Source organism: Symphodus melops, assembly GCF_947650265.1.
Source record: "Symphodus melops genome assembly, chromosome: 1".
NCBI classification, from domain to species: domain Eukaryota; kingdom Metazoa; phylum Chordata; class Actinopteri; order Labriformes; family Labridae; genus Symphodus; species Symphodus melops.
In genome coordinates this window covers 9731465-9748592 of record NC_136691.1, presented here as the reverse complement: position 1 = coordinate 9748592, position 17128 = coordinate 9731465, and the positions used below count along the sequence as shown (strand labels likewise).

Genomic DNA, 17128 nt, shown 5'->3' with positions numbered 1-17128 from the left:
ACCTAAATCAAAAATCATAGCAGGACTTTTTTTATCTGCCTTTCAGGCTTAGGGTTTTATCAGGGACATTAATATTTTCAGAGAATATATAATACATAAAATATGAGCACTTAGCAGCCAATTATCAAGCGCAACATGTAATCTAGGGTTCAAAATGTCTGGGAAAGACTGAGCCACATGCATTATTGCAGATTGCAAAAACAGGGTAGAATTGCTGCACGGTTTTGCATACAAAGATAAAGATTGTGGCAGGGCTGAGGGGGAGAAAGAAAGGAAGGACGGAAGGAAGGAGGGAGGACAGGACGATTCAGATATTTAAATATAAAGCAAATGAATCAGCAGAGAAGAGGTGGAGATTACGTGAACAGATGAGAAAATAATAGCAAAGAGGGAGGGAGCGGCGACACCTCGGATAAAAGGAGGAGAGGAGAGGTAGAAAGGATGGAGACTGGAGGTAAAATAACAGAAAAGGGTAGACTGAAAGAGAATAACAAGCGTCTTCTCTTCCTACAGCGTGAATGGGTGAGCTAACTGATTATATCCATTCACTCTTCCCATGACTCGCTGGACTACAGTGGAGATGGCAATTTTTTTCATGCAGGGGTCACACAGAGGTGTAACACCCTGGGCACAGAACAATGGCTTGTCATTAATGTGCTTGTGTGTGTGTGTGTGTGTGTGTGTGTGTGTGTGTGTGTGTGTGTGTGTGTGTGTGTGTGTGTGTTTGAGGTTGGGGGGGTGGTAGGTTGTGTGTTCCTTCTTGTATCCAGCTTCTGTAAATTGCCTGCAGAGGTATCCAAGTCAAACAGATGCAGCGACTTATGAATACAGATTTATCTCACTATAGAACGGTCTTTCATGATTTACATAGAAACAGCGAAAAAAGGATTTCGTTTAATCAAGCGTTGCGCAGAAAAAACAGCTTCCCATGTTGGGAATGACAAGAGCAGCCGCAGAAGAATAAACAGAACCCACCAAAAAAAAATAAAAAATCTAATTCAAACAGCAATAATCAAGTCCTCCTCTTTCTCAGTTCGAACTGCGCCTTCAATCCCCAGACGGGCCCCGGTGTAATTTATTAAGCTCTAATGCATGTAATCATTCCTGAGGTGTGCCGTGGCCATCCCAATGAATAAAGCCACCACATTAACAAAGCCTGAAACAGCACACGCTGTGTCTCTACTCAGCCAAAAGCCTCCCAACTCATCCTCTGCTTTATTTGAACTGAAATACAAAACGCAAGGTTATTTGAGTTAACAAACATAGTGCATATGCAATGTCATTCCGTCTTCATAGTCTCATCCTGTGGCTCAATTTATTAGTCCCCATTTACTTACCCGAACCTCGTTCATAGTTATATGTGGCCATGATGCGCCTTTTTGTTAGACTGGCTGATAGAGCTCCATGTGAGGGGATTTTGAGTCAAGATTCACAAGCTATCTACAAACACAACACCATGTGGAACCCTTATGGTCCTTTGTGTCACCTCAATCTTTAAATACGCAGCTGTGTGCTTATAATGATTTCACATTGTCTGAATACAAAATCAGTGTTGGATATAACTCAAGAAGTTCTACATGATGAAAAAGAGTCGGCTCTAACGTCTCTGACACTAATGTTGCTTAATCCAGCCAGATTTATCACTTGACCTGAACGTTCTTAAATACCTTCAGAGCACATACTTTTTGCCCCATAATCAGGTATCAGTGGCCTGAAAAGCTACCCAACAACTCTTCAAGTGGATTATCTCTGCCCTCCTGGACAGGAAAGGAAAGCACTGCAGCTCTAAGCCAGTGCTGCCCCGACCAGAAGAAATATCAGCGTCCCTGGATTTCTGCCAGTAAAACCTTGGGCGGGTTTGGGAGATTGAGCAGACCTAAAAAACTTCTTGGGCAATACCAAGTCAATGATTATCAACATTCTCTTTTTTTTAGAAAACATGTGAGTCAGTAGCCTCTGCCACTGCTGTAGCTAGGCTCAACACACGCAAACTTCTTACGTGCAGCAGCCACCATTATGACCCCCCCTGAAAGTAACAGAGGAATAGCCTTGTAAACAAAGATAACATGGTATCATCAAGATCAGCAATTACCAACCATAAAAATTCTACAGCCTGCTTTAGAGCTTACAAAATATTGCTTAGGCTGACTTAGAACCCTATGAGAGAGACTATGATGAAGTATTTCCGAAGTGAAAAGAGAAACAGGAGTAGTATATTTTTGATAATTTTAAATAAATGAACACGCACGTATCTACATGCACGTATACCTGTCAGATATAATATAATATGTTTAATTTATATATTATAAATGACTATGAGAAGCCCACATGCAGTACCACCAGAGCCCACAAGGGGGCCGCACCCAATTCTTCTGAGGGTGGGCTGTCCTTATCTAGCCTGCAGGATTCTCAGGTTTTATAGAAAAACACTAACAGTTAGCTTCTGCATGCCTTGAGCTTTACCAAGTGACAAAGCAAAAAGGTAACTCCTTATATGTGAGGGGTCAGTTGCTATAACACCAGATTTGAGAAGAAGAGGAGACTGTATATTTAAAAGTGAAAAACAAACTTAAACAAAGTCAGTATCAGTTGGCAAGTGTTAGCTGTGAAGATACAACATTAAGGGCTTGACCAAAAGACAAAAAGCTTATTGGCAGAATGCAACCATTCAGTGTACGAGCTCATGGATGAGGAAGTGTCTGTTTTCAAACCAAAACTCAACACACACTTTCATTGTTTGGATTTTGGCGTTGCATCAAAGTTCCTTTTTAATCCTTTTTCTTATAAATTGGTCTCAATGTTTTTTAATATTTTATTGGTTTGAAGTATTTTCCAACCCATCTTTGTGTTTAATCTCTGCACAGAAAGCTTTTGAGCACCGTCATTCTCCTGTACCCTTCACATACTCAACAGTACCTGTGTGCCGCAGCCTGCTTCGGTCTTGGCAGCAGTTCAGTCAATCTAACTCAAAATAAATTAATTCGAAAACTCTTTCCTAATGTTGCCGGGCAACCACATTCAGGGCCTCAGAAAGGAGTGGGGGGGGAGTATTTGAGGTTTGTGCTTTTTAAACTGCTCATGTTGCCTTCTCTCTGAAGACAAGCAGTCATCCCACAAGCACATTATCATGAAGCACACACGCGCACAGACCAACACGTGATCAGGGAAATAAATTCAAACCATCAAAGACGGTCACCGTCTTTTGCTCATGTTTCACGTGAACGTTGGAATAATAATTATCTTACAAATGCAGAAGGCAACCACAAGACATCCAATCCAACTGCAGACGACTCATATGCATGAAGAGGTATGCAAATACTTTGACCATGGACTGAACTTGTAAGCCTTTTTCATTTGTTTTCAGCCATTTTAACTCTATCTTATATTAGATGAAGAGATACAGAAATGTTGAGAGGTGAGGGTCGGGGGTGACATGCAGGGCAGAGGTCGGATCAGAAGCCACGGTGAAGGACTACAGCCTCTGTACATGGGTCGGAGAACATAACCGCTAGGCATGAAAGAACGCTTTTTATGATTGCATTTCCACAGTGAGTGATCATGCTTAAAGCTGAGAAAACAACATGGACACTTTTGAGCTTTGTTGAATCAGAAAAGTTGGTGTTAATCGATGAAAAGAAAATGGAAGAAGTGGAATGGAGAAAGTCTTTACGACGCAATCTTGATCAGACAAGCTTCCAAACAACTGATGAAACAAAACGTCAAACTATCTCAGATAACTCTTTCATTATGCCTTCAGGCACAGATTAACACCACCTGCTGTTTATCTCGATTCAACTATGCCAAATAAATGACAATAACTCACACTGTCACGGGCTGAATGTCTGGGAAGTTGTTGTTACTTTTGAATGAAACTGGTTTATCTATACCTTTTTTTTTTAGAGGATTTTAATTTGTGTGAACGGTGGTCAAAAGGATGACAAAAAAATGATTAGCCTAACTTGAAAAATCATAAAACGGAGTGGCATGGGTAGCAAGTCATTAAGAGGGTTCTGTTTCACTGTCTTCACTATGAACATACAGTTTCATAACAACTTCTTTAGATTACATGCTGCCATGTTTATGACATTATTTCACATTTGTGATAAAGTGTGCTTCTGTGTTATACAAGTTTTTTTTTTTTTAAGAAGTACAGAATCAAAGCGCAGATGAGACAATGAAGCTTTAAAGAGCAAACCAAACATTCACATCATTCTTAAAGCTGTCTATACATATGTACGGTATGCTGTATAATGGTTGAATTGCAGACCTGATTAGTGGTTTTGATTCTGTATATCCATGCATCGTCTCAATCCATGAGCAGAAGAAGAACCACTCCACCGAAGCAGTAACACTCTGTCTGTGTTATTCATTCAACTGCCCTTTTCTGCCCTCAATACGTGATGGTAATTCAATCTTTAGCCATGCAGCGCATAAAAGCTTTTGCATTTGTTTTTGTAAACCTGCAGCACCGGGGTAGCTATTTACTACTGCTGTGTCAAAATGAGTTTCCTTTAAAAATACACGTTTCCTCTGGCGGTGTGTTTGTGTTTGCTTCGATTTCACGGCAGGATGGGAAATAACACAACTTCAATTTCTGCTGGTTGTTTTTCCTGTCATTGACTTTGGAGAAGGCAAAACAGCATTTACAAATATTTCACTGGCGTCAATAAAGACAAACAGTCCCAGTGCCAATAATAAACACGAGTGTAACTTTAAGTTAAATGCATTTTACTCATAATACTTTCTTTGGACGGACATGGTATTCCTCTTAAAAAAAAAAATCATTTGTCCTATCATGGAGATCAAAGTGTTTGTTTGGGGGGGGGAAGGCAACATGTGACATGACTAGTCACAATTTAAATTGTAAGACTTACTAAACATAAAATACAAACATTTTCTTCATACAAAAAATGACCAAAAAAAAAAGGTAAAAGTAACCTTGAAAAAATCTGTCCTTAACTTTGGCTGAGTCTGAAAAAAGACACGCCTCACTTTACATGAAAAGTTCTTTGACATCTTAGACGTCATAGTGAAATCTTTTTCTGAGATTTTAACAAACCTGACCCGGACCTACTCTGCAGTGCCTCTGCTCCATGCACATGGGACAGGCTCCATAAGGAAATGTGTCACAGCTGCTGACAAGAGCATTTCTCATTCCGTTTTAACCAAGAGAGGTCTCTTTCAGGGCCTGGAGCTGCATTGCACTGACGTTAAAAGCAGACAGACTGACCGCGGGTGGCGATGCGAGCGAGACAAGAAGACAGAGAGAGAGAAACTGAGAGCAAATAAAAATCTGAGAGTGGGTCGGGGTTGAAATTTAGCCCAGCTATTCTCGAAGTCAGAGTTGGCTGATAATTCTCTTTATGTGCTCCTCCTCTTCTGATATTTGTTTTTCATTGAAGCCACAGGCAACTTTCCAAACAAATAAAAGGTGAGTCACTGGGCATCTGGCGAAGCAAAAGTTGTCAGAGAGAGAACTGGCTCGGTACATTGGGGAACAGACTGCAGGTTTTATGAAACTGCAGCATCCAGTAATATAGCAGATCATGATAAGTGTAATTGAATAGGGAAGAGTCTGTGTTTCACATGAGAGGAGGGCTGGATATCTTTGTCTACCTGTACCTCAGACATATCCTGCCTCTGTGTATGTTTGAGAAAGAAATACATAGAAAAAAAATGGAGGAAAGGAAGAGTGGACATAGAGTGATGCAAAATGATACAGCAAAACAAAGAGATGGACGCAGAGAAAAAGAAAAGGAAAGCAAGCAACATTTCGAGGTGAGGAAGAATGAGGACTACAATGTAGCAGAGGAAACAGGGGGCTGGAGGGTAAAGAGCAGAAAGGGAAAAGGAAGAGCCACCGGGAGAAAGCACCAGAAAGAGTGAGCCCGGGAGCGCAGAGTTGCTGTGACGTTCGGCCCGGAGTGACGTCAATCCCAGCCACTCGTACATCACTCTGCCTGGGAGGGGATGGTGCCACAGGGAACAGGCTGCTCTGCAAAGGCACCAACCAGACGATGGAATTCAGGGGGCAAAATACAAGTAGAAAAAAAAAGCGAAAAAAAAAAAAAGGAAAAAAAAGAAAAAATAATGGTTGAATAACGAGAAAGCAAAATGACGGGCTGGAGAGCGGAAATTAAAATGTATCTTCAACAATAAATCATGAAAAAGGATAATAATGAGCATGGAAAATCAACAATCCTTCAACCTCCCCCCACCCCTGCCACAGCCGCAACAGGCTTCTCATCCGCTGCTTGTCGACCCATTACTCAACTCCTATTTGCAGGTTTCACCCTACAAATCATCCATAATGCTGCACCCCACCTTGACCTCAACCTAACTGAGCGCTCCCATGTCAGCCATCACCTGCCCTGCGGCTGTTTACATCAAATCTCAGGGCTGCTGAGTGAGCTGCATCTCCGGGATCATGATCTGGACCTGCACTGTGGCCTGCACTCAAGCTATTACCAGGCACTTAGCTCTGACTTCCTTAAGTAAGCATTTATATCACTCCACCCTGACTTTGCACTTTCACCATCATTTATTTTATTTTATTATTTTTGAAAACTTTAGAAGGTGCCTTATGTATCTGTGTTTCATAAGTCATTACTATAAATTGGATATTTCTTCAGAACAGGTGGCATTTCTAGAGGGTGGCATGGGCTTCAAAACCTGACATTTTATTTGCCACCCGAGGCGCCACCCAGTCAAATTTGGGGATGTAACTGTATCATCAATTTCACACTATCACCACACAGAAGCTGTCTTGATGTTGTCTTGGTCCGGTGATAGAATGAAACATTAGGTCCTCTGGGCAAAAAAAACGTGTAGTTTTGATTCAGTCGCAGTGGAGCTTAGCAGAGGGAAGTGGGAACTACAGAGAACATGGTCCCATATGCCCCATGATCCTTTGCTGCCTCAGTAAGGCGAACACAAGCATTATTTGGAAGGGAATGCAGATATGTAATTTACAAATTGTGGATTCTCCAGTGTCCTTTTAATCTGATGGAAGCATTAAGGTTTCCCTGTGTTAAAAAGCAACAAAGGAGACGGTGATGGACATGCAAAAGACAATACGCAGACACTGCCAGACTGCCGTATCTACAAGCAGGGGAATAGAAGTCATATGCGAAGCCACCGGGCAAATAGTCACCATGAAAGGATTTGAAACAATGCAAGGAAAAGTTTTACAACAGTCTATCAAAACTATATTCCCATCATGCTTTGTGTTAGACTGACTGTAGGTTGTAAAGCTAGTTGTTAATGTTATTATACATCAAATAACTTCTTCTTTTGGCCATTTCAGAGGATGCTATTTTGTGTTAATCTGTAAAATTCCTTTGGTTTGTCCTTGACTGAGGATGGCATTGCATGACCACAGCTGCATTTCGCTGATTGAATTTGAGTCTTCTGCCGTTTGTTTTTTCCAATAAAGGCTTGACTTTGAGAGAACTGTTCCTCTTGCTTAGGTAGTTCCTACAAAGTTAATGTCACTTTTAACGTAAAAAAAAAAAAAAAAAAAAACTATGCTGCAATATTAATCATGCATGATACCTTAACGTTAGCCAAATAAGTGATACAAAATGGTAAATACATGATCGCATTTTACCCCTGCATTATTGAGTGCCCAAGTGGGGCTACACCAATAGAACAATTCTGGACAGGCCCCTTCCTTTGATGCATTTTAGCACAGTTTTTGCCATAAAGCATATGTCTGGAAATGTACTGCCTCAGATCAACAAAGCAGCACTGTAGAAATAAAAGGCATATCCAGTGCGTGTCCTGGGACCTCTCTTTACAATGCTGACATGGTTTTCTTGTTTTTGATAGGGAGAAAAACATGCTCTGGACAGAAAGGGTCAGTGAAGGGCATTTTTTATTTTTTGCTGAGCAGCACACCGGTCAGTGAAATTTGAAAACATCTCAACTTGTGTGTGTGTGTGTGTGTTGGGGGGGGGGGGGGGGGGGGGGGGGGGGGGGGCTTTAAATGGGTTTTTAGGTTTTTAGCTGTCGCTTAGCAACAGCAGGAACAATGACAAGCATTCTAGAAAGATGCTGGTGCACACTGCAAGCTTAAAAAGCTCTCGAGGCACAGGTCTTGACTTTTGGAGGTTTACACATCCTGGCTGTAAAGCGGCTCGAAGACCGATTTGTGTTAATTTGTTTTCCTTTCCCCTCAATCTGCCGATCCAGTCAAGTAGCAACGAATACATCAATGACAGAGAGCGTAAGGAAGCCATGCTCTCTCATGAATATCACAGTCACACATGGAGAAAGGGCACACGAGGGCTGTCATGCAATCATACTGAGAGGCACCAAACGTAGAGCATCATATACAAACCAAGAAAAACCAAGAGCCGAGCAAACTGGAGATTCATTTGTTTAACAAAGTCCTTGTATATATAATCTCCCTTGACACGTTTGATTTATTATGCAGGCAAACAATTAAACTGTGATGGGGCCTCTGAGTGTTTGTCGCTGCCTCAGCTCCCACACACTCACCTAAGAAAAAGCACTGCGATAAGCAAAGAGAGAGAGACACATACATAAATCCATTGCAGACCCCTGTCCCCAGGATTCATCTAGATGACATTCTTGACAATGGCCATTTGCTGAGGTGAACAGTTCAACGTAACAGCAATCCAAATTCAGGTGAAAAATGAGGCTTATTCTTAGAGGGCGGGAAGATGCACCACAGTGAGAATTGCGCTGGTTTATCTCGAATAAATTGGACATTACCAACTTAGACATATAAAAACAATACATTTTCTATATGAACTAGGGCTGGGCGATATGGACCAAAACTCATATCTTAGTATTTTTTCGCTGATAACGATACTAGATATATCGATGTCTTATATTTACAGTTAGTTGCACGAGTTCAACATGAACATGAAAATTAACGACCTGTTTGTGAAATTACTTTATTTTCTGCATCACAAAATAAACAGTGTGTTTTTATAAATTCATTTTTTTTAGTTCGGCTCAGAGAGAGACAGAGAGGGGAGGATGAGCGGGGTGAAGAGGGAGAGACAGTAAGATAAGAAACAGGTGAACTTTTTGTTCATTCATTCTCTTGTCTTGAACTGTCAATGAACTTCTCAATTATGTTGAGTTGTTTCAATGCTGAAAATGTTACAGATACAAAACCTGAACAAGTTCCTGGTACCTATACTAATAGAGATACTGGTTGATACTAGGGATGTGAACCTTTCCTTACAAGCCAGTCTGATTCAAATCCCGAGTAAGTAATAGTTCATTATCCACTTTTCATAAAAGAGACTTGACCTCCCGTACAAACAAATATTTCAACATCATGTATTTGAACAGAGAGCAGAACATCGCTTTAATTACAACCTCTATTAAGGAAATAATGTCTACGGTTTAGCCTGGGTCATTGCCAGCCAGGCTTGCGGATACAGTGGTGCTAAACTGTAAATATGTGACATCCCCATTCTCTAGGCATAATGTGGATTGTTTGTTTCTGGATCTTGGCCAGATTTGCCAAGGCATAGGGTGTTAATAACCCGGGACATGCTCTATTTTTAGCAGGACAACTCGGCACTGAGCTGCTGTACAGCCAGTGTTAGGCAAATATCTGAAAAGACATGAGACAGAAGGAGGGTTGGGAACTGTTTTCAAAGGAAGGAACATAATTCAAATATTCACTGGTGGAAGAGACCAAAAGAAGGGATGCTGAGAGCAGAGGAGCAGAGAGGATGAGATAGGATGGAAGCAGGGAGGGAAGGAAGGTTGGTGAGTAACTATGAGGGAATTAATGCTAAGTCAGCAGAACAACTTGTGGTCAAACCTTCTGAAAAACACGTACAGCATTGGAGAGACAAAAAGAAAACTATGGAGGAAAAGAGAAAAAAAGGTGAAATAAAATGGGGAAGGTTGAAGGAAGTTATGGAAACTGAACCTGGGTGAAACAGAAAAAAAAGGCAAGAAAATTCAGTCTTTATGACAAATATGGACATTTGGAGCACAGATTATTTATAGATTTGCTACAGCAACTGTTTAAAAGTCTCATTCATTTGAGGGTGAGAGACAGCGGCTTAACAGAAATCAGAGGTTCTTCTATTGTGATAATGCAAAGCCAGTTAAAGGATTAAGTTCCAACAGGCCATGAAGTGAAACGCAACAATTTCTCAAGAAGTGACAAGTGGCTGCTAATTCTGCATTAAAAAAATAACTTTATTGTAGTTGTTGCCTGTTTTGAAAGAATTCTGCAGATTTTCACTTACATTTCTTCACAGGAAACATGTGGAGACTAATTTAAAGGAAATTTTGGGTTTGTATAGTTTGTACAGTTTACAGTTTTTTTTTTAGTATTAAGTGCATAACTCACACAGTGCATAAATCAGGTGGGTACAAGGTAAGCATGTATAAAACATGAGTTCTTACTCGTGGTCCAGTGCAAGGACATCGACTTCATCTGCTCCTAACACGCTAGTGCTCTGAACCCCCATTTGGCCAATTACAGCATGAACTTGTGGAAGCAAAAGCCCTCAACCCTCTCTGCAGTTCACATTTTATTTGCCCTCTGTGGTTTCTAACTTTGCAATAGTTTCTGAGCTTCAGCTACAATTCCTCGAAAGTCCACAGGCCCAGTAGCCTATGTTGTCTTTTAAAGTGGACTTACCTGGACTAATTAAAGGTTGTGCTTGCCTCTGGAGCCTGAGGTTGACCCGCTGGACTGTGATTAAATCCCACCTTAACTACTTACCCTGCCTTCTGCCATTTAGGCCTACTTAACATACCTTGTATCATAATGTAAAACATTCATTGATATAAAACTAAGATTATTAACAAGGTTCAGTTAACACTTAAGCTCTGGTATATTCTTTGATTAGCTTTAAAGATGAACATCCATCATCAGAGTTTTGGCAACTTTGGCTTGGCAGAAAAGCTTTAGAGAATACAGGTTGATGATCACTTCTTAAAATTGATTTAGCTTTAAAACAATTGCTTATGAGGCATGTAGCACATAAAGAGTAATTAGCACTCTACCAATTAAACCTGTTTTAATGTGCACTTTAGTTCTGCTTAAATGCTTATATTAGCACTGTTAATGTTAGCTTTAGCATTGTTCTAAGCATTAGCAATTTTTTAAAGTTAACATTAGCACTCTTCAAATACAAGACATTTCAATGATTCATTGCTAGCTTTGACACTATTCTGATATTAGCATTAGTAGCTTTGACAATTATCAATAAAGTTTCCTTAGAAAACTCCCATACAGAATGATATGAATATGAAATAAGTCTCATCTGTTTGTATTTCATTTGTCTCGTACTGAATGCACAGTGAATATACAAAAACTGTCAAAAACACACATTAACCATCAACCACAAACACCAGCTAACCAGCACGCTAAATCACAACACATATTTCCTTGTATTGCTATTTCCTGCCAAAGTTTAACACTTGTTGATATCTTTAGTGATATGAGGGGAGAGACAATCAAGAAAAAGGAGGGGAATAAGCTGGTGGCTCTTCTCTCACTGTGCAAGTGTGTGTCAATGTGTTTCTCTGGATAAAAGATACTTGTGTCTCTGCAGCTCATCAGTCTTTCACATCTCACACATCCAGCCCACTGTAGTCATTGGATTGCACATATTGAAGATGCTCGCTATGAAAACAGAGTGTTGGATCCATATACAGGCGATCAAATAGTCCAAACAATAAGGGTATCTAATGCCTGATAGGCCAGGGAGAGGATGAGCATGTACAACCCTTCAAGACATCTGATCAATTTCACCATGTAAACACAATGTTTATACAAGCTTGTTATTGAATGCAGTGGATGGGTGTGCTGTATTGTGGATGGGTTGAAGAGGTATTCAAGGACAAGTATTGATGTAACGCTGTACGACATACATAAACTAGGAACCTATTAAGGCAGGACTTTCATCCTAATGCTAATTATGATCCATGTCGGCCTTACAGTACAACACAGAGTTTTAAGGACATTAAATACACCGTAAGGCAGAATAGGAGAAAAAGGAAAACTAGAAGAACAGTTTCAGAGACAAACCCCAAGTGGGCATTTAAAATGGGGGGGATAACTTACAGAGAAACATGGTTTGGCTTTACAGAAAGAAAGTACAGGGAAAAGAGTGAAAGTGAGCTGGGAAAGAAGATACTGCAGGACTTAAAAGTGTGTGACTGGGTTTTCTTCTATGAATAATGAATGTGCTGAGAGGAAGCCAGCATATGCATTTAGATGGCTTTATATATAACCCTCTCAAAGTGGTAGCAAAATGTTTGATTAGAATATAACTTAAAGCCAAATTAACCTTTAGTAGATTCACACTGGGAGATTACGAGTCTGTGTTGAAACACAAGCTAGCATCTGGATGAGGGAGGAGCATTCTCATATAAAACTTCTCCTAATCTGAAGTAAAGCACTACCAAATACTGTACGGTATGTTATTACTGCGCTATACAGTTATAACAACCAACAGAAACTAAGTAAATTCCTGGAGCTATCCAAGCCACATACCGAGCAGGATGTCAAGGCAATCAAAATATGTTTCCTTCTCACTTCTCTCTACTGAAATACACACACAGATTGCATCCTCTGGCACTGATATCAAACAAATCTTTTCAAAGGTTGGACCACGGGCGATTAGTCGCTGTTGGCCTCTGATATGTTGCAATGTGCCAACCAATGCAGAGCCTGGCCCTACTTTCAAGGACAGGTGCCTGTAAGCTGCCAGCACAGCAAGAGTCAGTATATTGCCAGCTGTGCAGTAACACTCCACTTGCTGTATACTAACACTTGTGAAACTAGTGTGTGAGTGTGTGAGTGTGTGCAAGAGATCGAAAATAGCTGCACCGAAATGCAATAAAAGGGAGAGGATATATAGATCATGAATTTCAAGCAACACAGCGTAAAAATACACAAAGTCAGATGTTACCTCACGCTACCTTGACACAGACTCACCTTATCTGACTTTACAGTCACAAAAAAATGCTACAATACTGATTCCTGTACACAACATGAAGAAGACTGACACCATGATTGCCAGTATAGACTAACGGAAACATAATCTATAGATTTCCTCAGCCTGATTGATTGAGTTATCTATACAGTGCGCCCTGCTGACATGAATTCTGTTTTGTCTGCTTTTCAACTAATTAGACACACCACTGGTCTGTTATATGGTTGTCATTGTGCCAATGGCACGCCTGAGAAGGGCATATCACCAACAGTGTCACGCAGCACATAAAATATTAATCACAGAGCTGTCTTTTGCTCTTTGATTAATGCGAAACAGAAGGCCAAGTATCCTCACTGAACCAGAGGCTGCTGTGTCGCAATTTGTGAGGCATCTGCATTTTCAGTCTGCCCTGATCCCTGACAAACATGCACAACCGAGGCCAGCAGGGTGTCACATTCAGAATAGAAGATGTCCTTCAACCTCCGGACAAAGGCTTCCTGTGTTGGTGCCCATCTGAAGTACTTTCTTGCAAGCAAAGGGCAGAATCCCTCACTATATTGCCCATTCTACAGGAAGGAAACGAGTTCTGCATGGTTAAGTGCATGTCTGACCTGACTGATGCGGCTGCAATGTAGCGGTTTATTATGAGGATTAAAACCCTCGAAGGCTGTCGTTAGGTTGACTGAAAGTGAGGGTGCGAAAGCATCTCCAACAATGGTGTCCGTCAACGACAGGCTTCCAGAGCCCCCTGCAGTAACAGATGGATGACGTCACTCAGGCATCTAAAGCCGATGTGTCAAAAATAGTGATTAAGTCAAGGACATAATCAGAAGAGGTTGAACAAACAGAAATTTTACTAGATCTGTTTACTTTAAGGCCACACCACGAGCTGCACAAATAACTCCAGTACATGAGTTTAAATCGAGGATATTTCTACTGGTGATGCTTTAATCATAGTAAATCTTAAGGATGAAAAAAACGTTCTACGTTTGCCAAGGCACACAATCTCTTATATCTGTCATAGGAGACAGTGTACATCTGCCTTATACATACCTGCTGTTAAATTATAAAATATCAGCACAACACTGTGTTTGGATGAAAGATTATTCAAACAGAAAACAAAGAAAGGATTATGTCACAGAAGCACAAAGGGGGTGGAGAGAGTGACTGTTGATTTATTCAAGGCTTGAATTAGATTGGATTAAGTAATTCAGGTTTCTGAAAAGGACAAATTCAGCCTGAATGACAGGATTTATCAAAAGGACACACATTCACACGGGTAACCACACCGTACACTTAATTAAACAAACAGCACTTTGATGACTCACAAGTCCATCTGTGCAATACAGAAGTAAGCCAATGACTCATACATACACTGGTCAGTCTATGTGTGTCACTTTATTCCTAAAGCTGTAGGATTTATAACATGCAGGGTGGGAGAAAGGAGCAATGATGGGAAGAGAGGGACACATTTAATCACATACGTAAAGGCCTTTAGAGGGAGGGGTCGGGAGTGAGTGCATATAGTGCAACAAAGACAGTTATATAATTGAAGAGGATTGTCCCTACTTATGCATGTGTGTGTGTATAAGTGTGTGTGATAAAGGACATGGGCCATGCAGAGCAGAGGGCACGCAGGCTGGGATGTATTCAGACTTATCAGTCTATATCAGGAAAGGGTTTTTTTTTTTTAAGAAGAAAAAGATGGGAGGAGCAAGAACATGAAAAAAAAGAGCATCTTCCTTGCTCTGCTACTAATCCCCTTCGTCGCCCCTCCGCTTCTCTCGCTCGTACCAACTCTGTCATTTTTATCGCCATTGCCTCTCCGTCTGATCTCTCTCTCTCTCTTCTTATTTCCTTTGCCCCTCTTATTCCATCGCCTGCTAGGTATCCCAACCATGACGGTTGATATTCAGCACACACAACAGTGACTGCCCAGTTTTTGTGAGGTTCACGTGTACACGTCTGGCAATAACAGTGAGTCTTATGTGCTGAAATCTCACTGGTACCGCTCCTGAAAAAAACAGGACATCAAGTGATGGCTGTGTGAGTGTGCTTATTAAGATTTATCTGCAGCATCAATCTGTCTTCTTCTCTCTCTCTCTCTCCAGACATTGTCAAGCAAAGCAAAGGGGCCGTAGACATTTCCATGATAGCAATATTTACTTCTCTTTCTGCCTAAGAGTTAACAGGAAGGAAGAGTCAAAGCAAATGTAAGAAGATAAGAAAAGGAACCGATAAAGGAGCTGCTTTATAAAATGATTTATACAGTTTCTCCACAGGTAAAATGTTTTTCAATTCACTTTTCTTTCTGTGAGACATCCATAAGATTTGCCTCCTCTCAATAACTGAGGAAGACAATATACTGAAAAGGGCATTTATTAGAATTTAATCAAACATGAACGATCCTATCCTAACAAAGCAGAATGCTTTGATGGAGGACAGCAAATTAGTATTGCAATAACGCTGTGGGTCTGACAATGGATGGGAAGTAATCAAAATATTTTTAATAAAATATATCTGTTTTGGGGGGCTTTTTGCCTTTACTAGATATGACAAATGAAGAGAGACAGGAAATATTAGGAGGAGAGAGTGTGGGATGACATGCCGCAAAGGCTGAGCTCGGATTCAACCCAGCGAGCAACGAGGACTATACTATCTGTTTATTGGGAGTGCGACATAACCGCTGTTTAAGCATGCCAAACAATACACAGTGAGTTAAAGAAGCTAAAATGATTCAAAAATGTTATAAAAAAGGGGTATTATCTTGATAAGTCATGCATGTAATTGATGTACAATGTTATGCTGTGTTCCATTGTTTTATCGTCTCTCATTCTTTGCTGACTTGCATCACACAGATAGTATGCTTTTAGATAAGACATTTTGCTCTCTGCTTTAAATTATTAACTGACAAAGCTGCAGTTAAACCAAGCGGAAACATCCGGTCTTGAAAAATGAAGCCAATGCGAAAAGTGAAAAATCCTGCAGTTCGTCCAGTGTCCGCTTAAGGCTGGCTCCAGGAACACCGGAAGTCTCAAGTCTTATAAAGCAATTCTTGGTCTGCTTCCTCACTATCTGTGTTTATATCATGCAGAAAAGTACTGGACAGTATTCTTTGTGCTCTCAGGACCTTGTTATGCTCTCTGTCCCAAACGCTCAAACAGAAGAGGGCTTTTGGGTTTTCTGCGCCGTCAGCCTGGAATCTGTTGCAGAATGACTTAAAACTAAAGGAGCTGAATATGGACAACATGTGTCATAGTTAGACGTGTAGCCGACATAATTGACAGGTGGGCGTATTCTCGCTGTTTGTCAGGAGGCTTAAGACCCACCTCAGCTCCAGCACTCAGCCCGTTGTCAGGTTGACTGTAGTATCAGATGGCTGACGTCACTCAATATTTACAGTTAATGAGTTAAACATGCAATGTCTTTCAGACAAACCACCTAATCTTATGTGTTAGTTGGTAATAGTTCTATAGTGATACTGTGTTTAATAAGTAAGAACATAGCTGTCCAAGATAACTACTTTGGTGTCTAACTAATCTATTTGCCCTCTGCATACACAGAATAGATGAGGATTAAAAGATCATACTATGAAGCAACTAAACACTATATTATCCTGGATTAATGAAAGCTGCACCACATGTTTTTCTGCCTGTTCTTCACAGTCAAGATGACAGAGCGCCTAGAGCTTTTTGCTAGATTTCTTTCAATCTATTGTTGGTATGCAGAACAAAATTGACCATGAATATTTCTTATAATTTCCTTTTTTTTTTCAAACTTTGGCAAAGCATCAGATCAATTTTGCTGCAATGACACTCGACCTGTAAGCAATAGCAGAGGGACTTTTGGGAATCTGAGCCTGGGAGGCCTCCTTTAAAATGATTCAGGGAATTTGTCAGAGGCCCAAAGCTGTCGTATCACATTAGTGTCCAGATGATTGTAAGCCGAACAGAACCCTGTACACACTCAAATTGAAACAGACGCCTGCATACAAACGTGCACATATGCTGATGGAGGCTTACACACACACACACACACACACACACACACACACACGCACACACAGACACACAAAAGCACCTGCAAAATCTGCACACAACTGTGTCACACCTTGCTTTTGTCCACATGCAGTAACTACCTCATACATACAAATCACACAGGTTATGTAGAAACACCAC

General features: G+C 40.7%; 1 protein-coding gene across 6 annotated transcripts in view; it reads right to left on the bottom strand.

Annotated features, from left to right (window-relative positions):
• The window catches only part of stxbp5a (syntaxin binding protein 5a (tomosyn)), a 100538-nt gene that overhangs the window by 64284 nt on the left and 19126 nt on the right, over positions 1 to 17128 (bottom strand). The window lies entirely within an intron of this gene.